Here is a 26,288-nt window from a genome sequence, read left to right on the forward strand (position 1 = left end):
TAGAAGAAATAGAAAATGGAAACTCAGCTCACTTAGCATCAAATTTGTGTTGTTCAGCATCTTCTGCCTTCTGAGAAAAAAAATAGTAGATGCCCTCATTCATTTTTCTTAAAACTCACACTTGAAATCAAACACGTACACAGAAATGAAATGAAATTACTGGAACCTATTGGTTAAACCCAAACATTTTTCTCTAAAGTCTCATTTTACTCGGGAATCCATGATCATTTTATTTTCCCTCCACAAGATAGATCTCAGCCCTCTGGAAAAGATAAATGTTGATTGGACAAATGAATCCAGATCTTAAAACATTCTTTTCCTTAAGCTCTGTATGTAACGTATATTTAAGAATTAATCTTTGAAAGATTCCATTCACAGTTTGTGCCTGTGGTTTTATATATAAATTATACATTTAGAACTCAATTATCTTGTTGATAAGGGCAGGGAATAGGGTTAGTGCAGACCCTCTAGAGTTCTAAAACTTGTCATAGCCTTGTATTTACAGCAAAAGAAAAAATCTTAAACTGGGTTAAAGGGCTTGGGATGATAACAGAAGTATTTTTTATCCAAGCCTGACTATTCTGGGGGCAACAGCTTTCTGGCTCTTGTGAAAAATCTTAACTTTAACTCAATATAGAAAACTATTACTTTTCATTATAGGATAGAATTTAAACAAAATGAAGCCAGGAGAACCATGTCAACTTAATTTATATTACTTTATAAGTAATAGACTGTGTGTTAGCATTCCTTGAAGTCAGTCTTGGTTATTTTATATACATGTTTGTCTCTGTGAGTTTTATATAACTCCTTTACCTAAGAACTTAACAATTTTGACAAAAGTAATGATAGAACCTCTACACATTAATAGCAACAGGGATGGCAATGAGACAGAAAACAAGAACTTGTCACATGTTGGAGCTCTTTGTATGCTGTTATATAATGTATCAGTAGATAAAAGCTCAGCAAAATGTATTATAATTGTGTAGAAGAAGAAAATCAGTCTTAGGAAGTAACGTTCCAAAATAAGCACAGTGATGGTGACCTTTGAGGTAGATTGGGTATGGGGTGGGTAAGAGAGAGGGGAAAGAAAAAGAAAAGAAAAAAAGATGATTGGCAAAAATTTACTTTCAAAACTCAGGCTCATTTCATTATTGAATGAGTTATATTTACACCGTCATCAAATATGTATGGGGTAGATATGTATTGATATATGTATATAATGTGCTGTAGAAATGTAGTGGTGAGTTAGAAAGATTGCAGCAGACCCTGACCTCCTGGCTTTCACATTGTCATTACACAACTAAATTGACAGTTAATTTAAGTACAACATTACTTACAATTATCATGTACTATTTTTAGTGCCGCAGTGAAAACATACAGGGTGATGAGAATGAGTATCAGGCAACCTGACCTAGTCTGGGGAGGAGTGAGGGTGTTTAAGGGGTCAGAGAAGCTTACCTATGGGACTGATTTTCAGTGAATCATGGTACCTAGCCTGATTTCATTGTTTCATTTTGCAGAAAAAAAAAATAAACAACCCACAACCACAGAGTGTCCAGGGTAATAGCGAGTGAAGGGTAGGATGTGTATTTGTGAGTTTAATTTCAGTAGTCTAGCAGGAACCTGTTTTAGAAAAGTCTCAGTGTTTGCAACCACCTGAACCCACTTAATTGTTTTCTGGAGGATTGGATTGACTATGTAACTAATACTTTTTAATACTTAAAAATTTTCTTTATAGTCACATTCAAATGTTAAAGCTCTTTTAATGGTGCAGCATCCTCTAGCAACCTAACCTGCTGTCCCTTCCTTTGACCTGCCTTCCTCTCCTTCTTTCCTTCTCTTCATCAGTCCTTTTGGTTGGGGCTATGTCAGACACAGCAGAGAGAGACCAAACAAAAATCCATCAATTATCTGGATATATCCACACTTTTGGAGCTTGAACAACATCTAGCATTTGTTCAAATGTGTAATATACTCAAATTTTTGTTCTTCAACAAAATTGATTTCTTGACATTATAGTGTAGTAGAATCTATATAGAGGTATACAACCTGGGCCTCAGCTTGGGCTGTGCTATTTTCCAGTTACTTATCTTTGGGCTGGTCACTTAACTTCACTTGGTAAACAGAGTAATGGACACTCATTGAGAGAAATGAAAATAAAATGAGATATGTGAGAAAGTGCTATGCAATTTTAAAAGGGTTATATAGATACACAATTGTTTTTTTTTGCGGTACGCGGGCCTCTTACTGTTGTTGCCTCTCCCGTTGCGGAGCACAGGCTCCATACGTGCAGGCTGAGCGGCCATGGCTCACGGGCCCAGCCGCTCCGCGGCATGTGGGATCTTCCCGGACCGGGGCACGAACCCGTGTCCCCTGCATCGGCAGGCAGACTCTCAACCACTGCGCCACCATGGAAGCCCACACAAAAATTTTAAAAATGGTAACCAGGTTGATCATGTTTAGAAGAAAAAAAAAAGTTATAACACTAGATCGAATTGATTTACCTGAGACTAGCTCTCAGTGTACAAGTGAATTGAACATGATATTCTTTTCAAACACTTTTCTTCTTTTAAAGGAATTTAATTTCTATTCTTCTAAAGGAATTTAATTTTTATTCTTCTAATAACCAAACTACAGCTAGTAGTCAATTTAGTAGATGTAATAAGGGAGCATCATTTGGCCTCCTAATCTATGCCAGATGCTGTCGTGTTCCTCAGCTCACCGAATTGCTATAAAAGTTCTGATGGGAAGGTCTCTGATTGGAAGGCAATCTGCTAGTTGTCTCCCAATATTCCATCTCTCCTTGTATCAGGTAATAACACTTGTATCAGGACATATGGCTAGCCAGAAAAAGAGGCTGCATTTTCCAACTAGATGTGGATCAGCTGTAGCCAATGGTATACAAGAGGAAAGGTTATGTGATTGTTTCTGGGAAACTTTCTGTGGTGGACAAGGCACTAGGGAAGCCCTCATTATCTCTGTCTTCTGGTGTTCATGCCCTTCTAGAATCCTTTTCCCTGGGAGAGTGTGGTTAGGATCAGTGGCTTGTTTCTAACCAATAAAATATGGTGAAGATGATGGGATGTTACTCCCACAGTTAAGTTATATTACATAGGACTCCATCTTGCCAGCAGACTAACTCTAGGGGCTCTCTGTCCCAGCTTGGTGAAGTAAGTGGCCACACTGGGGAAGTCCATGTGTCAAAGAACTTCACGAGTCCTCAAGAAACCATGGGAGGCCTCTAGGAACTGTGGGCAGCCTCTAGGAACTATGGCCTCTAGGAGCTGAGGGCAGCCTCCAGGCAACAGCTAGCAATAAGCTGGACCCTCAGTCCTAGAAGCATAGGAAACAAATTCTGCTAACAACCTGGGTCATCTTACAAGTGGTTTCTTCCCTAGCTGAGCCCCCAGATGAGAATGCAGCCTGGCCAATACGTTCATAGCAACACTGTGAAACCCTAAGCCAGAGAACTAGCTAAGCTGTATCTGTATTCCTGACCATGGAAACTGTAAGATAATAAATATCTGTTGTTTAAATTGCTAAGTACGTGGTAGTTTGTTGTGTGGAATAGATAACTAACATACTTCTTCAGAGACCGCTGGCACAAGCCCTTTGCCCTCTTTTTATTTTTCATGTCTGCTTCTATCCTTTTGCCTAAAACTCAGCTACAACTTTACTGGACCAAGAGGTTGAGGACCACACTTTTGAGATGCTGGAGCCTTGAGGTGGAAGACATCTAGGTTCTTGAGGGGGAGGGGATTTCATGTGAGCATAACTATGTATCTTGTTTGAGCCGTTATTTTGCCTTTTCTAGTTTTCTATCATTATTCCAAATAATATAGTATTATCAACTGGAATTTGTTTCATTTTACTGTTTACTACAGTAAGAATATATGTTTATTATAGGAGATTTGGCAAGAACAAAGAAGAAATATCACTCATTAATATACACTCAGAAACACCCACCATTAACATTTGGTTTATTTCTCTTTAGTATTTTGATCTAAGTGCTGGGAAAATAGACTTCTATAGCAAATATTTGTGACATTTAAATGTCATGACTTCTCTGTCATTAAGATAAAGTTTATTGAAATTACTTTAAAACATCTGTTTGGAATGTGAAAAATCTAATCAAACAAGCATTTGGCAAGAAAGAGACAAAATGTCCCATCTTTTTCTTTGTCACTAAATTTCAGTTTTTGTAAAAAGTCAATTTAAGCCGTTTGTTTTTGTGTTCAGTATTTGACCTCAATAACTAAACAGATAACTCAGATGTAGACTTTTGCATTCACTGATGAATCTCAGATTATTGCTTAACTTTGTACATATATATGTATGAGCTGTGATTTTGCTAATATTTTCACATGCTAGTTAAAATTTGTGTGAACTCAGGCTTGCCATATTATTTATTACAGCTTTTTAAAAAATAATTTATTTTATTTATTTATTTTTGGCTGTGTTGGGTCTTCGCTGCTGCACGCAGGCTTTCTCTAGTTGCGGCGAGCGGGGCATACTCTTTGTTGCGGTGCATGGGCTTCTCATTGCGGAGGCTTCTCTTGTTGCAGAGCATGGGCTCTAGGTGCACAGGCTTCAGTAGTTGTGTCATGCGGGCTCGGTAGTTGTGGCACATGGGCTTAGTTGCTCCGTGGCATGTGGGATCTTCCTGGACCAGGAATCGAACCCACATCCCCTGCATTGGCAGGCGTATTCTTAACCACTGTGCTACCAGGGAAGTCCCTCATTACAGCTTTTCAAAAGTTGAAGGTTTGCTAATCTTATTTTGAGTTTTATTTTAAAAATTCTCAAGTCCAAGGTTCTTAGTAGTTATGGTCCTCTACTTAATGGGTCCAATCTGTCTTTACAAAAATGTCTCCCAATCGACCCTTAGCTCCAGGTATGCTGATCTACACCAAATAAGCTTTCTAAAGCTCCCTCCTCCACACCTTTGCTCAACTCTCCAGCTTATTATGATCTTACCTCCTCTGCACTTTAAATGGCTCCGTCCTTTAAAGTCAGTTGAACTCTCAGCTTCTTCATAGAATCTCTCTTAGATCAAGTCAGAACTCCATGATTTCTCCATCCCCCAACTCAGATTATTTCCTCTTCACACTACCCAGATGGCATTAAGAACCTGCTATTTTCTTATAACTAGACTTTCTTACTCCCGCCTCTCTTCTGCTGGTAGGCATGGAATGGAGAGTTATTAGCATTTTTGTTGGAAAGTTAATTGATAAATATAGCTATTAATAGCTGTATTTTCCACTTATTAAAATGAATAGGATCATTTTCAATGAAAAGTCTATGAATTTATTTCATGCATGGGGAAAGATTTAAGAAGAAAGAAAACAAGGAAATATAAGCCTGAATTTTGGAAATCTATAACCTTATCTTCTGAACTAAAGTTGCGTTAAGGAGATACGGTTCAGGTCATTGTGTTTCATATGTATTGTCCTTGATGGAAGCAAATCTGTCCATGTGATCTTACTGTATTTCCTTTGGAAATGAGGAAAACTGAATAAAATGATGTGAGGAGTACAACATGACATTTTCCAAAAAATGAAATTTGTAGAGACTCTCTAATTCAAGTTGAAGGTGTCAGTTAACACTCAGCAGCTTTCGTGTTCAAGAGTACTTCTCAAAAAATAGATAACTAAATTGAGGTGCTCCTCTTTTGAAATCCTCCCAAGGTGTTTCGCTGTGTTTTTGTACTATAAGACCACAAGAGCACCGATGGCAGGATCCCATGGTGCATGTTTCAGTGTTCAAGCATACCTTGTTTTATTGTGCTTCCTTTTATTATGCTTCAAGGAGTTGTGTTTTTTACAAACTGAAGGTTTGTGGCAATGCGGTGTGGAGCAGGTCTATTGGCACCATTTTTCCAACAGCATTTGCTCACTTCTTTCTCTGTGTCACATTTTGGTATTTCTTGCAATCTTTCAAGCCCTCCACCAGCAAAAAGATTATGGCTTGCTGAAGGTTAGCATTTGGTTGGCATTTTTTAGTGTGAAAGTATTTTTTAGTCAAGGTATGCATATTGGTTTTTCAGACATAATGCTATTGCACACTTAATAGACTGCAATATAGTGTAAACATAAGTTTTATATGTACTGGGAAACTAAAAAACTTGTGCGACTTGCTTTATTGTGATATTCGCTTTATTGTAGTGGTCTGGAACTGAACTTGCAATATCTCTAAGGTATGCCTGTACTTAATGGAGTAAGCTGTACTTTTTAAAAGTTTAATAAATCCTCATAATTATGTTAGAAACTTTAAAAAAACGGAAATGGATTTCCTAATTAGAAAATCAAAATATAGGTGGGATTGAAAAATGTGACTTGCTGGTTTGCAAAATACTTTTATAATCCAATTTTATTAAACTCTTAGGTGATTCCATGTATTATCTGTAGGTGAAGCAGAGATTCAAGGTACAGGCTTTCAGAGGTTCACGTTAGTGGTAGAAAGAAGCCTTCAACTCTGATCCTTTAACTCCTTTGAATAAACTTCTCTCATTCTTGTGAAAAAGAACTTTTATTTGTGGTGGTGTGGCATTTTAAATCCATGCCAGGTTATTAAGTTAAAGAATAGAAAACTCTGTTATTTAATTGCAAAAAGCTGGTAATTATCCTAAATTGAACAACTCTGTTTACTCTCTCACTTTCTGAGGAAAAAAAAAAACTTTCTACCATGTTTCTTACACTAGGCACAATTTTAGATATAGTCACTTTTCTGCTTGATCAAGGTAAATAAAATGGGCAGGGGACTCTGCCTCTAGGAGGTAAAATAGAAAGCTGGTGAAAGGGGGGATAATTTGCTCTTTCCTCTTCATTCATTGACAAGTTGCTTTATACATTTGATGTACAACTCCAGAATCCATTTTGTTGCAGTTTTATTTTCTAAGTTTCTATGTAAGGTAAAATATTCCAATGATTTGCCAGTTTAAGATTAATTTCCAATTTCAGAGAGATGCAGCACTTTAAAAAATTATATACATACATACATACACACATATATATATATATATATTTATTACCAGAGCACATTTAATGATGGTAAATCAAGTGCTGTCCCTCATGTGACCCCAGGGTAGTTCTTGTTCAAGGTGGTGGTGTCCTTGTAAATCTCGCCACTGCACAGGGATTGTGTTCCAACCCAAGGGTCATGTTTTTAGTCCCCAGCTATATCTTTGACTAGAAACTACATATCAAATCTTAGTCGTCTTTCTCTGTAGCCAGAACCACAGTAATATGGAAATAGTCAAAGTGAGCACTGTGGAGATAAATAGGTAGAGATGAGTACTCCCAGGAGGAAAGGATGTCGTTTCTAATGACTAATTTCTGTAAATCATGGTCAAAACTCAATGGACACTTTGTAATTATATTTCCAAATTATAACACCTTGTTTAAAAATGGAATTTAAAAATTCCATAAAAATCAAGGACCTTGTGGAATGGCAGAAGTAATATTGAACTTGGAATTAAGGGCCCTGAGTTCTGCCCATTAAGTATTTCTCAAACAGACTCTCTGAATCAGAATCATCGGAAATATTTGCTAAAATGCAGATACCCCAAATTCTGACCAAATGCATTAAATTCGAATCTTCGATGGAGACATATGGGAAGCTGTATTTTTACCAATCTCCTTAAGTGATTCTTATGCACTCTAAAGTTCAAGATCCTCTCTTCCTATTTCTGTTTCCTAAATTTCCCCTAAGTTTCTTTTATTTCCTAGCTCTGTTGATTCCATATATGTGTGCCCACCATATAGTGGGGCACAATAGTTATTTTGTTTAAATTATTATCTCTTCTATAAATGAAGAAAATTACAACCTGTAAGTATAGTTAATGATTAACCTTAACAACACTGTAGTCGTCTTTTATTTACTTATCTGCTATTTTCGAACTAAAGTTTCAGAAGAATTTAGTGCTGTATGATTTCCCTCGCTCCTGATTTTTAGAACATACAAGAAAAAATTTCTTCCCATAAAAAGTATAGTACTGGTGTTATGTTATGCCCTTAGGAGAAGAAATATAACAGAGATGAAGGAGATATTCACACAATCTTAACGATCGCACTGCCACCAAATCCTATAATGATTCCACAGTCAGGTTTTATTTCAACGAGATTTTGGTACTGAAGAAAAGCACTGAAAATAAAACTGGAATGATTGAAGAGCTTTGAAGTGGGATGAAGAGAATAATAAAATGAAATTATTGAGGGAGGTACTAAAATCAGAGATGATGATGAATCTTCACTCCTCTGTAAGTACCACAAGCTTCATAAGGGCAGCAGATTATTATAAAATTCCTCTGAGTAGCATTTTAGCTTGATTTAAAAATATATATATTACTACTTCTTATTAACATGTTTTCTTTTTCCTCCTCCCATGGTATCCTGACTGAATTGCAGGGGAAAAACACATAATTCCTTTGTAAAAATAAGGAAACTATAGTATGAAGGAACTTTTTTTTTTTTAATGCAGATGAAGAAAGGAAGATATAGATGTGAAATCAAGTATGCTTTATGTGGTTGTCTGAGATAATATTTGAGTCCTATGACCAATCACACTGTGATTGGTCCCCATGCCCCAAATATCTTCATACCTCATTTGCCAAAAGTTTTACACTGGAGAGATCAGATTACAGTTTTTCATCAAAGATAATATTAATGGGAGAAAAATAAAAAGAGAACATTCAGCTTGAGGCCTTCATGCAGCAGTAGGAAGGAAGAATATAATTACTTTTGTCTTGGGAATAATGTGATATATGCAGATTAGTCGTTTGTACAAAGCACTGGCTGAACATGAATCTTTCTTTTTCCTCTATCATTATGGTACTCTCACAACCTGGAACGCTTGGGTTAGATTTGAGAGTTTTAGCTTTAGTTATTGGCTTTCAATCTGGGACAGAATGGTTTTTCTCTTCTCCTAAAATGCATAGATAAAATAATAAAGAACTTAAATTGGAATACTAGATATACTTAAGAACATTTCAGGGTATGTTTATCACGGTTTAACTATTGGCTTATAACAATCAATTAAAAACAAATTAGAGCTCTAGAGTTTTTATAGTATCAGATGTCAGAAGCATTCTTTTTTGAAAGTGGATAAACAATTATGAAATATTTGTAAGAATGTAAACATAGTAAAAATCAGTAGAGTTGAGGTACTTTTTCCAAGTGCCCTTTTTAAAGAGCTCATCTATTTGACCTCTGTCTGTTAGACACATGACATTATTCAACATGTGTCTTCTACAATGTATTTCCTTCTAATCCTTCTGATAATAGATTTAAAGCAGATCCCCAAGGAATGCCCTAGTCAAAAGACATAAGTATAGTAAAAGAACAGCAAGAAGGAACATGGGGATAAACAGTTAAGCTACAGTTTCTAATAAATTATTAATTATTAGAAAATAATAAATGCATAATCTGCTGATTGTATATGTTATCAACAGGATAAGATTGTAAGGATTTTACCCACCAAAATGATTGAATTTGTCTCTACTGTTATATTACCTAATAAAAGATATTACTTATGATAAATTTAGAACAGCTAGAATTTTTTTTTAACATCTTTATTGGAGTATAATTGCTTTACAATGGTGTGTTAGTTTCTGCTGTATAACAAAGTGAATCAGTTATACATATACGTATGTTCCCATATCTCTTCCCTCTTGCGTCTCCCTCCCTCCCACCCTCCCTATCCCACCCCTCTAGGTGGTCACTGAGCTGATTTCCCTGTGCTATGTGGCTGCTACCCACTAGCTATCTATTTTACGTTTGGTAGTGTATATATGTCCATGCCACTCTCTCACTTTGTCACAGCTTACCCTTTCCCCACCCCATATCCTCAAGTCCATTCTCTAGTAGGTCTGTGTCTTTATTTTCCTGTCTTACCCCTAGGTTCTTCATGACATTTTTTTCCCCTTAGATTCCATATATATGTGTTAGCATACGGTATTTGTTTTTCTCTTTCTGACTTACTTCACTCTGTATGACAGACTCTAGGTCCATCCACCTCAGTACAGATAACTCAATTTCGTTTCTTTTTATGGCTGAGTAATATTCCATTGTATATATGTGCCACATCTTCTTTATCCAATCATCCGATGATGGACACTTAGGTTGCTTCCATCTCCTGGCTATTGTAAATAGAGCTGCAGGGAACATTGTGGTACATGTCTCTTTTTGAATTATGGTTTTCTCAGGGTATATGCCCAGTAGTGGGATTGCTGGGTCATATGGTAGTTCTATTTGTAGTTTTTTAAGGAGCCTCCATAGTGTTCTCCATAGTGGCTGTATCAATTTACATTCCCACCAGCAGTGCAAGAGTGTTCCCTTTTCTCCACACCCTCTCCAGCATTTATTGTTTCTAGATTTTTTGATGATGGCCATTCTGACTGGTGTGAGATGATATCTCATTGTAGTTTTGATTTGCATTTCTCTAATGATTAATGATGTGGAGCATTCTTTCATGTGTTTGTTGGCAATCTGTATATCTTCTTTGGAGAAATGTCTATTTAGGTCTTCTGCCCATTTTTGGATTGGGTTGTTTGTTTTTTTTATTATTGAGATGCATGAGCTGCTTGTAAATTTTGGAGATTAATCTTTTGTCAGTTGCTTCATTTGCAAATATTTTCTCCCATTCTGAGGGTTGCCTTTTGGTCTTGTTTATGGTTTCCCTTGCTGTGCAAAAGTTTTTAAGTTTCATTGGGTCCCATTTGTTTATTTTTGTTTTTATTTCCATTTCTCTAGGAGGTGGGTCAAAAAGGATCTTGCTGTGATTTATGTCATAGAGTGTTCTGCGTATGTTTTCCTCTAAGAGTTTGATAGTTTCTAGCCTTACATTTAGGTCTTTAATCCATTTTGAGCTTATTTTCGTGTATGGTGTTAGGGAGGGTTCTAATCTCATACTTTTACATATACCTGTCCAGTTTTCCCAGCACCACTTATTGAAGAGGCTGTCTTTTCTCCACTGTATATTCTTGCCTCCTTTATCAAAGATAAGGTGACCATATGTGTGTGGGTTTATCTCTGGGCTTTCTATCCTGTTCCATTGACTATATTTCTGTTTTTGTGCCAGTACCGTACTGTCTTGATTACTGTAGCTTTGTAGTATAATCTGAAGTCAGGGAGCCTGATTCCTCCAGCCCTGTTTTTCGTTCTCAAGATTGCTTTGGCTATTTGGGGTCTTTTGTGTTTCCATACAAATTGTGAAATTTTTTGTTCTAGTTCTGTGAAAAATGCCAGTGGTAGTTTGATAGGGATTGCGTTGAATCGAACAGCTAGAATTTGAAACACTTTTATTTCATGTTTACTAAGCCAACACTTTTTGCCAACGCGAGGTATTTTCTAAGCATGAAATTTCTAGTTACACCATTTGTAATTTTTCTAATTCCAACAGCCATTTGGAACTTGTTGCTGATCATAGATTAGCAGAAGTGAATTCGGTGCCTTTAGAAAAGGAATATAACCTTTATTTGTCTAACTGCTGTAATGTTTCTTCTCTTTGACATCAACAGTGTCCAAACTACTCCTATGAAGGTACATATGGTACAAATACAAATGGAACAAACATAAAGTGATTTATACATACTTGAGTGTGTCCTATACTTTATTAAATGAAGATGAACTGCTATACTTTGCAGGGATGCATTCTCTCTCTCCCTCCTTAAATTAATTCTTTGTAGATTTCAAGAGCTTGGTCTTAGGTCTACTGAAAATTTGTTTTAATATATTACCACTGTTTTTCTACTTTCTGATGTCTGCTATATGACTGATCATTGCAATGTTCTTGTAGGGAATCTTGGTTGGATTACATTTTGGACAGAACCCAACATATACAAGATTTAGATTTCTCTTTATATTACTTGTTCTTATGTGATTTCTATTGAAAGATTTCCAATGGCATATGTGATATTCAAGTTTTTGGTATATATATGATTTAACTCTCTATTTTCCTTTGTATGTGTGTCATTTTATGAGGTCACTAATGAACTTTCTATTAAGGCACTTTGGTTAAAGCACTTTAGTACAAAGAATGGCTTTTAGGGATCAATAATTATGGTGAATAAAGTAATGCATTAATGTAGAGAAGGAGCATTTATCATTAACTTCATAAATGCACATTATCTTGTAGTTTAATGGACAAGCTCACTTCAATCTATCACTCTATGGAGTATTACTGTTCATAGTCTGACTGCTGTTTTATCAGAAAAGTGTTAAAGCAAAGAATTAAGAGTTTTTGAGAAGCCAAAGAAGGACTATGTGATCTCACCCTTAAGCCTCAGGGAAATGTTTTGCATAAAATCTGTTTCTGATGCTTTTAAGTTTAGGATTGTGAATGTTCTTTGATTCTTCTTGTTTGATTCTGCCAATGTGCGGAAAGGTCAAATGAGAAAGACAATTAAGTAATTTGGCTACTGAAAGGCTTATTGTTCCAAAACTTAAGTAGTATACATTCTATTTCTAGAGAAGTTCATGATTGTTCATATTTGTGTAAAAGGAAAACCTTCAGCTAAAACTATATTACAGATATGTAGCAGTATAATTATCAATCTATTTAGGATACAAAGATTTAATTTAAAAGTACTTAGAAAATCTTTTAACCTTCTATAATTGAAAGGTCAAAACATGGCCTGATGTGAACAACAGAATACCTCTAAAACGTTTGCAGATCAGTGAACTGGATTTTCTTTTTACAGCAGTTCTTGTTCCTTGTACAGCAGAAAGGAGGGGATCCAACTGGTAAACTTGTTATCCACATCTTATCCCATTTTAATAATGAAGCCCCCCAAAATGGGAGGAATTAACCAACTTGTTGAACTTTACATAAATAAGTGATAGAACAATTCAAGTATTTTGATTTGGAAGGAAAATCTAAATGGCACAGAAATCAGAGGAAATTATAGATTAGTTAATCCCCAAACACAAAATAACAATAAAAGCTTTGTCTCCAGTTGCTTAGAAAAATCCTTCTACTACTTTCATGTATTCTGGAAAATTATCAGTCCTTAACTGTTCAGGACAGGTAAGAGATTTCCTTCCTGATGTAATTAGGAGTATGTTCTAAACTGAATAAATAGCATTAAATTAAAAATTTCCATTTCAAATAAGTTTTTTACTGAAGAATTATTTTTTTGGCAATAAAATATTTTAAAATATTTATTTTAATTTATATTAATGTTTACTAATTATTATTGATTATATTTTCTTGAACCTGTATATTATTTGGCTACAATTTACATATCCAGAGGTTTGTCTTTCATTCAGGAATATGCTTTCTTTTATTTCAGTCTTTAAAAAAAATCTGTCTCAGAATGCTTTTAAAATTTTCATTGTAAGTCCTTCAGATTAAGCTTTATTTTCACATTTCACATATTTTTTTGCTATTGTGAATGGGGATGGTCTTTTAAAATGTTATTACTGATTATTATAATCTAAATATTTAGATTACTTCTGCTTTTTCATCATGTGCTATTGTATTTAGATTGTTTTTAATCTATTTATTTGGTTCATTGCAGCTATGTAGAATAGTCCCTTGATTCCAACCAAACCTATTTGTCTACTTTTGACTAGCAGTAATTTATGAGAGGAGTGTATTTCCCACCAAAGGATTAGTCACATTAAAGACTATTTGTAGATATCCCAAAATTATTTTTCCGTGTAGTTTTATTTGGCTACTTTGATGCATTTTCTTATTAAATCTAAGAGTTTTATGGTTGGTTCTCTTAGGTTTCCTAGGCAATCACATAATATAAAAAATTATAATTTTGATCTTTCTTTTCCAATTGAAATATATTTGTTTCCTTTTTTGATTTATTTTTAGCAGTAAACAGAAACTTCAGGATAAGATTTTAGCATTGATAGGTGACAGTCTTGACTTGTTTCCAGTATGAATGGGATACCTTTGATATTTGGCATTGGGTAATCTTTTTTATAGGTTGTATTTATCCCATTAAGAATGGCTCATTTTATTCCAAGCTTAATTTACTTTTCTTTTAATCAAAAGCCTTTTCAGCATCTGAGATTGTACTGTATTTTCAAACTTGACCTATTAATTTAATTATATATTGTAATTATTTATTGGAATACTCACCCCTTCCCTCCTTCCTTCCCTCCCTCTTTCCTTCTTCAGTAAAAAATACATTATGTGCCTGTCATGGGTAATTCTTTTTATGTAAACATTTTAATCTTTAAATAATGTTAGTTGATGAAATGGGTCCTTGATTAGATAATTTTTTCTTTGGAATATTCTTCAAAAAGTATGTGAAACACTTATTGAGTTCTTTTTCAGAAACTATATTCTGTGGTACAAATCATATGAACTAGATTTGTTGAGCCTGACAGTTCTACCAAAATGCAGTTAAGCTTTCTTTGATAAGACACATGGAAGTCTAGCAAACAAAAATAAAGAACAGTTTTTGCAAATTATACACTTAGTGGAGAAGCTAACCTCATTTTCAGCATTATAAAGATGCATTTAATGTCAGTCCACTTGAAAAGACTATTTAAAAAAAAAGGTAATAAATTTAGATAACTAATATTAATGTTTGGATAGTTTTTTTCAAATCTGGAACTCAATTTCATGACAGTTGTCTTTAAGCATGTTGTATTTATCATTCATTAATTATTATTATTATCTATTATTTTGGTTAAAGCAACCTACACAGAAAAATATTTGGGGGACATCTATAAATAGTCTTTCATGTGATAATTCTTTTGATGGGAAACACATTCTTCTCATAAATTACTGCTAAGTCAAAATTAGACAAATAAGTTTGGTTGGAATCAATTCTACATAGTTGCAATGGTAAATAAAGAACCATCCAACTGCAATAACACCTGAAGAAAAAGCAGAAAGTATGTGTCTTGCTGGTGGCAAATGAGAACATCTTGTCTTTGGTAACCCCCTTAAGAATATTTTGTGTTTAGTTGCAATTGTAAGGTTGAAGCTACATAAAATTTCCTCAGTTGTTTCCCAGTTGTTGTGAACCTAACCAATGGAAAGCACTATTTATTCAAGGCAGCCATAAGAAGGAACTTTAAACACATCTTATTTTGAAGATTCAAGTATATAGAACTATTTTAGAACTAAATGAAAATGTCATGAACAAAGAATTATTTGAAAGGTGGGTATATTTAGAGTATATTAGAATATTAGACAGTTGAATATTTTATAGGTATCACCTTTAGGAAAATAATTCCACGTGGATGGGTGGTTTCATGACAAATTATCATATTCATGGCAGTGCATGTTGGGATAAACTGAGGAAAGTTCTTTCTTACTTCTTTTTTTTAATAGCTTTCCGGGGGTGTTAACACTCATTATGAGGGTATCTCCCTCTACTTTTTATTTAGGAAAAGAAAAATTGACTATCTAACTTTTTGATCCAGTATACCGAGTCCCATGTTAAAAGTTTCGGCATTACTAATATTCAAGAGAATGCAAATTTAAACAATAATGAGGCAATTTTAACATCTTTTAAATTGGCATAGACATTAAAAATGATAATAGGTTAATGCTGGCAAGTTCCTCACAAAGCTGGCACATTAAATGTGAATTCATATACCTCTCAGAAACCACTTTGGCTGTATATATCATAAGCCATAGAAAAGTTTATACTCTTCAACTCTGTAATTCTACTATTGAGAATTTACCCTGAGGAAACTCTTCAGAAGAAGAAAAAAAAAGCTATGAGTATTAAGAAGCTCATTACAATAATGATTATAATGGAAAAATTGAGAATAAATTTAATACTAAAAGCATGGGAATAATTAAGTAAAGCAAGGTATAGGCAGTGCATGTCATATTCTAGTGTCACTAAGTAAAAATTATGAAAATTGTTCAACATGGCAAAGTGTTTGGGCTGTCAGACTAAATGGCAAAAAGTGAGAAGCAAAATTTTGTTTACTTACAGCTATAAACATGTAAGTCCATATGTACATATTCTGGAAAGAAAAGCTAAAAAACTGGTTTTAGATATGTAAATTATAGATTTTTGTCTTTTAAAATGTATGTTGATATTTTAAATGTGTGTATTGTATTTTAGTGGATAATTAGCTAATGACTTATTGATAACATTGAAATATTCATGAAAAATAATTCCTTCCCGTAGTTCATATCTTAAGTCCCATGTGCTTTATATTTAAACACTATGGATTCATAACACTACCTAAAACATATGCAGCGTTGGATGGTTCAGTGAATCGGCTGTGAAGATATGTGTGATCTGGCATATCACTGAAGTTTGCTTAGCTGATAAAATATGCTCTATATATTTCATCTCCTTATATACATATAATTCATTATTTTCTCTAACACATTTGTATTTGTTTACAACAAAATCAAATATATATAATCACAAAGGTAGTTAAATCTTAGCGTGATAAATAAATTTGTAGAGCAATGTTATGTTATTTGATAAAGAAAAAGATATACAATGAAAATAACAAAATAAATTATTTATAGAATTAAATAAATACACACGTGTAATACATATCTAATCACATTCTATCCTTTTCTCAGTGTATATCTGAGGTACTTAGACATTTTGGAAGCTCAGCAATCATGTAGATTAAGGGTTATAAACTCAAATCCTATAAGGGCCAGACTCCTGGCACTAATAAACAAAGCTGTTTGGGTTTCATTTACAGTGTGTGACCCATCGAAAGAGGGCAGCAGTGAGCGAGGTCTTGCTCATTGCCTTGGGAGAAAAGAGGCTGAGTGTTCAAAAGAAGCCAGACAGATTACCTAGAGTTTTATGTGAAAACTCCTTTTAGCAGTGAAATTAGTTCGTATGAAAACACAGTGGGCCAAGCAAAATACATTTATTTGCATGTCATACCCAGACCAGAGCAGCTGTTTGTGATCTCTGGTTCTATTACAAATCATTTTATTTTATTTTATTGTTTTATTCTATTTTAGAATTAAAGCATGACACTCAAAGAAGAGAAATGACTTCTCTAAAATCACAGCAAATTAGTTGCAGAACTGCCTCTAGAACGAGGTCTCCTGAACCTTGGTTCTTTGGTTTTTCTAGTGAAACTGATTCTTTTTTTTTTTTTTTTTGGTCTGCTAAGGAAGAATTCTTTATTAAAAAGTACTTATAACTACAGAATATAGAGAATATTTTTATAGATCACTTAATTTTAGTGCTGTACTTCTAAAACTACTTTTGCACAAATCTTCTGAAGCTCAAATTTTCCCTGAGAGTCAAACAACAACCATCCCTACTTCCCTCACAAATATACATGTACAAACCCTGAATGTGAAGCATTCTGCCAATAATAGAGCAAATGATTCCTTTGAAAAGAGGGAATCATAAGGAGAAGTGGAAACCTGGTTGTCTTTCCACACCCCCAAATGACGTTGGTTTTTGAGAACCCATTTTAAATGGAGTTTTTGTGCTGCCTATGTCATCTGTCAAATGTCTGCTCTAAGAAGGAGGGCTTCAGAATGTTGAGCTCTGGATCTTCTTGCAGTTTCAGAATAATGAATGATTTGCCATAGTATTTACGTTTTAACATCTCATATCTAATGTCACATTCTCTAGCCCAAGACAGTGCTTGCTTTATAATTTTTCCTCTCATTAGCATAGCACCCCTACTTTTGCCAATCAACTCAAAGGCCCTCCACATATAAGAAATTTTCATACATATTAAACAATGGTTATGGTAAAAAATATTTTAGCAGAACCAAATACCTAATTCTGAGTCTCCCTTCTTTAGTCTTCTTCGTTTTCAGCCTAGTCTGCATTCCAATTTTCAATAAGTCTTCCTAAAACATTGCTTTGATTAGGTTATTCCTCTGCTCAAAAACTTTGAGTATTTGTCATTAGAGATTAATGTGTAAGCCAATGGTTTCCAGACTATGAGCACCCAGGGCACTGCAGTGAATTCATAGGGATGCCACAGAATTTTTGTAAAAATTGAAAGAAGGATAGTGGACATTTGCCAGACACTGTGGAAACTACTATCTCAAGGTAGTTTGCAGTTTTAATATTTGATTGTGCTACAATTCCTTTTGGTGGCATCTTATCTTTTCAAAGGTGACTTTTCAACAATTGCTATGAAAAAATCAAATACCTCTTGGAAAACAATGTGGGACATGAAATGAGGATGGTAACGTCCAGTCTGATTTTGACTCTTGAGAAGTTGTGCAGTGCCCAACAAGCATATACATCCCATTAGTAAATAATTACGGTTACTTAAGAATGAACGAAAATGTATTTTTTTCTTTAAATGTGTTATATTTATTTTTCAAATGGTTACTGACTTGTTAGGACATAAATATTTATTAAGTTGTTTGAACTTAATTACTTAATAAATGGAGATACTAGGTATTTCTTTTGGTCTAGAGGTGTCACGAAAAAATTACTGAGATAAAAAGGATGCCATGAACGAAGATATGGAAATCTCTGGCTAAGCCTTTTAGCCTTGCATTCAGTGTTCTTTAAATATTGCCCCAAATTCTTTTTAATTCATGTTAGACCATTTCCTTACCTTAATGCACTTTTATCTTTAGAATGGTGCATTCATTGTCTCTTGATAATGGTTTATCCAGTCAGTACTTTGCATATTTACTTCCCAACCTGCACTTTTGTCCATATACTTTCCACATGTATAATTTGTGGAAATATTATTTGCATTTTGATATATCTTTTTCCCTCCTTTGTCCAAACAGGTTCTCAGGCACTTGTAGATCCTTGAATAAGGGGGGGAAAGGGGTATCTTCCAGTCAGAAAATAGAAGCTGTTGATAGACAAACTGTTTTCCGGATTTTATTTTATTCAGAAGGTCAAAGTCCTTGAGAGATTTATGTTTGGGATTGAGGGAAAGCAGGAAGGGGACTGTGTTGGCAGTGGGGAAAAAGAGTAAAGGAGAGTGTATTAGTTCCCTAGGGCTACTGCAACAAATTAACACAAACTTGGTAGCTTGAAACAACAGAAATTTATTCTCTTACAGTTGTGGATACCAAAAGTCCAAAATCAACATGTTAGCAGGGTTGGTTCCTTCTGGAGGCTCCGAAGAAGAAGCTATTCCAGACCTCCCTCCTAGTTTGCTGTCAATCCTTGGTGTTCCTTGGCTTGGAGACACAGAACTCCATTATTTGCTTCCATCTTCATGAGGTATTCTGTGTGTCTCTGTGTCCTTTCTTCTTCTTCTAAGGACACTTACATTGGGTTTTGGGCCCACCCTAAACCCAGGATGATTTCATCTCAAGATCATTAAATTACATCTGCAGACGGGCTTCCCTGGTGGTGCAGTGGTTGAGAGTCCGCCTGCCGATGCAGGGGACACGGGTTCGTGCTCCAGTCTGGGAAGATCCCACATTCCGCGGAGTGGCTGGGCCCGTGAGCCATGGCCACTGGGCCTGTGCGTCCGGAGCCTGTGCTCTGCAATGGGAGAGGCCACAACAGTGAGAGGCCCGTGTACCGCAAAAAAAAAAAAAAAAAAAATTACATCTGCAGAGACCCTATTTCCAAATAAGGTCTTATTCCGAGGTTCCAGGTAGATATGGATTTTGGGGGAACACTATTCATCCTACTAGAGAGAGTAATACACTGGGAATGTTAGGAGATTGGCAGGTAAAGCATAGGGGAGGCCTATGCTTACTTTCTCCCTGGCAATGCTAGCCTGGGTGGCACAGTGTGGAAAGGAATGAAGGAGCTCCTACTTTACCAAGTAGGAGAAAACTTGGCTACCAGGGCTCTGGCATAAACCAAGATTCTCCTGTCCAAACTTGGCACAGAAATCACCTGCCTTCATGGAACCACACAGGCTTGGGTCATATTTGATTTAAATAAAGTAATTTCACAATTTTTGCACGTTCAAGTGTGTAAAACATAATATGTCACTACAACCACACTTATTCCACCCATCCTCCAAGACTGAGCTCAAATTCCCTTTCTCAGGGAAAACTCAGGCTGAAGTCAATCCTTTCTTCTTTGTAGTGATTGCGACTTTATTTTGGTAATTAATACTGTGTTGCTTCATCTCATTTCTTCCTCTCGGAGTATTTGCACTTTATGCACGTGAAACTATTTATCATTTCATGTCTTTTATTGTTTCTCTAGTATATTAGATTTTAGCTCCTTTAGCTCCCTATCCCCATAGGAAGGGACTATGTTTTATATATCCTGGTAGGCATCAGAATTCTCACCACCATTAGATATGGATTAGACATGGATTTAATTAGGTATGGATTTAATTTGATTTATTGCTTTTACCTTTTGTTCCTAGTGTTCATATCCCTTCCTATTTCTCCTTTGATATAGTTTAAATATATTTTTTAAAACATGATAGCATCTGGTATTTTTCTAATGCAAACAAATTATTTCAGTGTTTTAGCAGAGCTTTCAGCTGGTAAACATTCTTTATGATTTTGACCAACACATCCCAAGATAAATGACAAGTGAAAAAAGTGGGTTTTGTTTTCTAAGTCCCTCGGCATCTCAGGTGCACCAGAATTGCTTCCTTTTGTGTGGAAAAGCATTGCTAGCCAACCTTAGAGGTTTCTGAATTTCACAATCTAGTTTGTTTTATTAGAAGTGTATAGCAGTAAGTTCTGGGTAAGTGGGAAATGAATTACAATCTGATATACGAACAAATCCTCTGGGGCTCAATAGGTGTACTTATGGGGTTGCTCTGCTCTACTGGATTTCTTTTCCTTGGTGTGTAACTTTTATATCATATTGGAATTGAGAATAATACAAAACTTAGGAAAAAATTTAATCTGAAATACTTAAGTCATTTTCAAAGAAAACTCAATTGGTCTTCCATGTCTAGGACAAAGAAGCATGTTCAGTTGCTCCTGCTTTACTAAAAAAAATGGCAGACTTAAAACACAAAGTGAATATTTGTCCATGCCACTCTCTTGCTTTGTCACAGCTTACCCTTCCCCCTCCCCATATCCTCAAGTCCATTCTCTACTAGGTCTGTGTCTTTATTCCTGTCTTACCCCTAGGTTCTTCATGACATTTTTTTTCTTAAATTCCATATATATGTGTTAGAATACAGTATTTGTCTTTCTCTTTCTGACTTACTTCACTCTATATGACAGACTCTAGGTCTATCCACCTCACTACAAATAGCTCAATTTCGTTTCTTTTTATGGCTGAGTAATATTCCATTGTATATATGTGCCACATCTTCTTTATCCATTCATCTGATGATGGACACTTAAGTTGTTTCCATCTCCGGGCTATTGTAAATAGAGCTGCAATGAACATTTTGGTACATGACTCTTTTTGAATTATGGTTTTCTCAGGGTATATGCCCAGTAGTGGGATTGCTGGGTCATATGGTAGTTCTATTTGTAGTTTTTTAAGGAACCTCCATACTGTTCTCCATAGTGGCTGTACCAATTCACACTCCCACCAGCAGTGCAAGAGTGTTCCCTTTTCTCCACACCCTCTCCAGCATTTATTGTTTCTAGATTTTTTGATGCCCATTCTGACTGGTGTGAGATGATATCTCATTGTAGTTTTGATTTGCATTTCTCTAATGATTAATGATGTTGAGCGTTGTTTCATGTGTTTGTTGGCAGTCTGTATATCTTCTTTGGAGAAATGTCTATTTAGGTCTTCTGCCCATTTTTGGATTGGGTTTTTTTTGTTGTTGTTATTGAGCTGCATGACTGTTTATAAATTGTGGAGATTAATCCTTTGTCAGTTGCTTCATTTGCAAATATTTTCTCCCATTCTGAGGGTTGTCTTTTGGTTTTGTTTATGGTTTCCTTTGCTGTGCAAAAGCTTTGAAGTTTCATTAGGTCCCATTTGTTTATCTTTGTTTTTATTTCCATTACTCTAGGAGGTGGGTCCAAAAAGATCTTGCTGTGATTTATGTCATAGAGTGTTCTGTGTATGTTTTCCTCTAAGAGTTTGATAGTGTCTGGCCTTGGACATATATACACTACCAAATGTAAAATAGATAGCTAGTGGGAAGCAGCCGCATAACACAGGGAGATCAGCTCGGTGATTTGTGACCACCTAGAGGGGTGGAATAGGTAGGGTGGGAGGGAGGGAGATGCAAGAGGGAAGCGATATGGGAATATATGTATATGTATAACTGATTCACTTTGTTATAAAGCAGAAACTAACACACCATTGTAAAGCAATTATACTCCAATAAAGATGTAAAATAAAATAAAATATGAAAAAAAACCCCCACAAAGTGAGAACTCCTGATATCAATGAAACTTTTCTTCAGTTCCAGAACATTCTTTGCCCAGAGTGCATTTGAATATCTTCCAGGAAATCTGTAAGTCATGTTCTATGGGTAGACTGTCAGATTTCAGATCTGGCATTATCTTTGACTTGACAAAGATATTTCTTGTTTAAATCTGAAAAAATTAAAAGGCAGTAGTATCCTTATTAAATACCTAATTGTGTTTATTAACTGTACTTATCCAAAATGACTATTCTTAAAAATATCTTTAATCAACATAAGGAAAAGAAATATCTTAGATTTTCTTGCCAAATTATATTGGGTTGGCCACAAAAAGATATAAGTATTTTTTCTCCTAATTCTAATATAAAGAGCCATTTCTCCATTAAATTAGAAAGGTGGATTTACTTCTCTACATTTTACTGATTTTTTACATGTAACAACCTCCCTTAATTTCTGCTCTTACACGTGCAGTCTATACAGTGGAATCCTTTACCTCTACCTCTAGGATGAGCAGTCCCTAAGTTTTGAATTGGTGGCCAATACTGAATATTTGGTAATTTTACATGAAATTTGTCTTCTCTTCAAAAGTTAGAAAAGCCAAAATAACATGTTTCACATTCCCCCAAAGCATTAATCTGACAGAGTTTACCCCTTTAGACAAATCCTGAAATAAATAAATCATATACATAGTCCAGGACTCTGGGGTCCTTTCTGCCAGGCTTGCACTGGCCTAGAGGAGGTAGGATGACTTTTGTCTTGATTCTAAGATTCAGGTTCCTTGAGGACACTGGCTTTAGTAAGTGATTACTGTCTTAATAATCTTAGTGATATCTTAATAATTTGTCTTGTCCTTTAGTTTCCTTGCTTGTATTTCCATAATACCCTGTATTAACTACTGAGCTCTACTGTGTCCACTTGGAGCTCTGTGATGCCCTGCATTCCTGATCTCTGTATATGGACTTTTTTAGACCCATCCCTACACCCCCACCGCCCTGTCCCTGTGCCTGCACTCTGCCTCATAATGATTTATTATTGATATTAGTTTCTATTTTGTGGCCATAACTTTATTCCGATATTCAGTTAAACTTACAGAGGGGATGAAGAAAATGTAAAAGTGGTAACAAGTAAGAGCACAAAGTAGTAGTATATGAAGGCAGATAACCCAAATTCAGAAGGGCTGGGGTTAGCATGGCTGACTGTCCATGGCTTTGACCACTTCCATGGGGCTACCTTTCACTAGCCCAGAGACTACGTTATTTCCATCCAGCTAACCAGCAGGACAGATGAAGACTCTAGAACCACTTGTATTGGATCCAACGTTTGCCTTAGACAAGGTGCCAGGACTGGTGTGCTTCCAGAAAACGTTCTTAGCAGCATATTTCTCCTGGAAGATGGCTTTTCCACCAGTGTCATTATTGTGTGTGAAATTACCACTCAGGTATGAAAACAGAGTAACCATTCTGTAAATATAGAAATCCCTGTCACACAGTCCTTCCTCTCTGGTTTTCAGAGACCAAACATTTTCTGCTATTTTTAGAACTTTGTCTGAAAAGATCTTCATAAAAGACAGGAGCTCATTGTCAATAGTAATATTGAATCGTGCAACTGTGAGCTGGTCCTGAGTGGAATCAGCCTGGCGTTTACATGGTGGCAGCTCTAAGAGGTAGCATGTACAAAGTGCCTTGACACCTTCTTTGGACCTTCACCTAAGTCTGTTATCCTCTTCTGGATATTGAACTCCCTCCTGGCTGGAATCTTACCACCTGAGGCTGATTCATGAGCCTCAGCACTTCTACCTCCTCAGCGGGAGAGGTTGGTCCCCAGGTTCAGACGTCCCTCATCTGCTGTAATCTACTGCATTGTGTACTTAGCTGGGTCAAGGGATTTAACAAACTTCATATTCCTAGATCTTGTGTTCTGGTTTAGAATTAAAAGAGATGGAGTGCATGCAGCCATGGCATTGACTGTGGAAAAGTGATAATGATTAGAAGAATGGATGAGTTACAGTGAAGATTTGGCAGTGGGGAAATAAAAGAGCACTGTCTTTTGTGGGCATGTAGGGAAAAGCATCAGTATATAAAACTTTGTTCACATGATCATTTTGGTAACTAAATATATAGTTTAGTGTAAATATGGACGATTAACTGTGAAGCCTGGTAGAATTTCTTACGCTCATTCACTGAGTCTTAAATGTTCCACAATGGCATGTCTTGGACCAGGGCCCACTCCTGCTCCGTTGTTTACAAAACCAGTTTTCATTGGTGAGGAAATACTCTTCTCGCATAAAACACTGAGAGGTGTTAATAAAAAAAAGTAATAACTGAAGTTATGAGAGTGTTCATATTCTGACTTTTATGATCTCATCCTTACTTCTCTCTCTACATAGGTTTAGGGCTTGCACAAATTGAATGAAACTGAGTTTAATGGCAAAAATTGAAAAATTTACATAAAAGTCCTGATATCTGTTTTCTCTTGAAAAAAACTGGAAGCTGTGGCAATGCCTGGTCCACATTCCCAGGCTGTCAGCGTGGCCCCTTTAGGACAGGGCGTGTGCTTTCATGCCTGGAGCATCGCTGCCCTGGACACTTCTTACTGCTTCTTGATCATTCTTCCACTGGGCTTGCTTCACTTATGCATGTTACTCCCAAGCCCCTGTAGACCTTTGAGCACCACCCTCTTTTAATCATGTTAGCTCTGTGTTCTCTCAGAAAAACCTCATGTGCATTTTACTTGTACAATACAGGTATTGCAGGAAACAGCAGCATTCTTAATATAATAATACCCAGAACCTCCAAACTGTGGTAATCTTCTGGCAAGAGGAATTAAGAGCCCAAGGCCCCAACTTTTTCTTTGAAATTTCCATGCTCTCCCAGCTAGTGCAAGCACCGTGGTGACCAACCCCAGGCCACACTGCCACCCTTAGTGGGCACTTGCCTCCCTGACCACTTGCATGGACTCGGGTTTTGACTTAAATTTTTTTCTTAATGCAACTGAGAAATCCTGAGCTTTTCAAACGCCTTACTCAATAGTGAGAAATAACCAAGAAAAATAGATGCAGCATAGAAGAAATCGAAACTTTCTTGTTTACAAAGGTATAGCTTGCTCCTTCGAGAGAACAGGCCCCATCAAATTCCATATGAAGTGATAATCGCAGCTCCTGTTTTCTGAGTGTGTACCATCTGCCAGATACTATATTGGGGTGAGATTTATCTAGTTATTCATTAAATCTTTACAAAAGTCCTATTGGGTAATGATATTTTCTCCCATTTTCCAACCTGAAACCAAGGTTGAGAGGCAAAGTACTTTCAGTACATCACACAACTTATTAGCTGAAAAGCTGGGCTTTTACCCCAGATCTGATTCTAAGGCAGGCGCTTTCTTTTTTTTTTTTTTTTTTTTTGGCGGTATGCGGGCCTCTCACTGTTGTGGCCTCTCCCGTTGAGGAGCACAGGCTCCGGACGCGCAGGCTCAGCGGCCATGGCTCACGGGCCCAGCCGCTCCGCGGCATGTGGGATCTTCCCGGACCAGGGCACGAACCTGTGTCCCCTGCATCGGCAGGCGGACTCCCAACCACTGCGCCACCAGGGAAGCCCGGCAGGCGCTTTCTTAGTTCACTATACTGAGAAAAATATTAGCTTAAGCCTTTCCCTTCTTTGCTACAGGCTTACATAGGCAACCAGACTGGCAGCCTCTTTAACATCTGTTGCCCAGGATGCCAGACTTGGTATTTTGAAATACAGAATGAATGATGCTGCACACTTCTGTGAAAGGCTTGTCTTTCCAATTGTGTTCTTTATAATAAGATGCATCCTTTTTGAATCTTCCAGCCCCACCGACAGGAAATTGGCCTTATATGGCCCTAATAGCTAACAACTGCCGTGTTGGCCTTCACCTTGTGGTAAAGGCATTTATGCTGAAATGTGTGGAAAGTGTTTCCTCACAGGGTCCAGATTGGGAGAGGGGAAGTCTGTCCATCCCATGTTGAAACCTGGGGGGGCTGGTAGGGAATATGACCCCTGTTAGAGAAAGGTCAGGCCTTAGTTGCTGAATGTTCTCTGTAGGGATAGGTGGGGTTAGGGGGACACAGGAAAAACACATTCCCTCTGGAGAGGGTCCTGGGCC

This window comes from Hyperoodon ampullatus, assembly GCF_949752795.1.
Source record: "Hyperoodon ampullatus genome assembly, chromosome: 1".
In the NCBI taxonomy this organism is placed as follows: Eukaryota; Metazoa; Chordata; class Mammalia; order Artiodactyla; family Ziphiidae; genus Hyperoodon; species Hyperoodon ampullatus.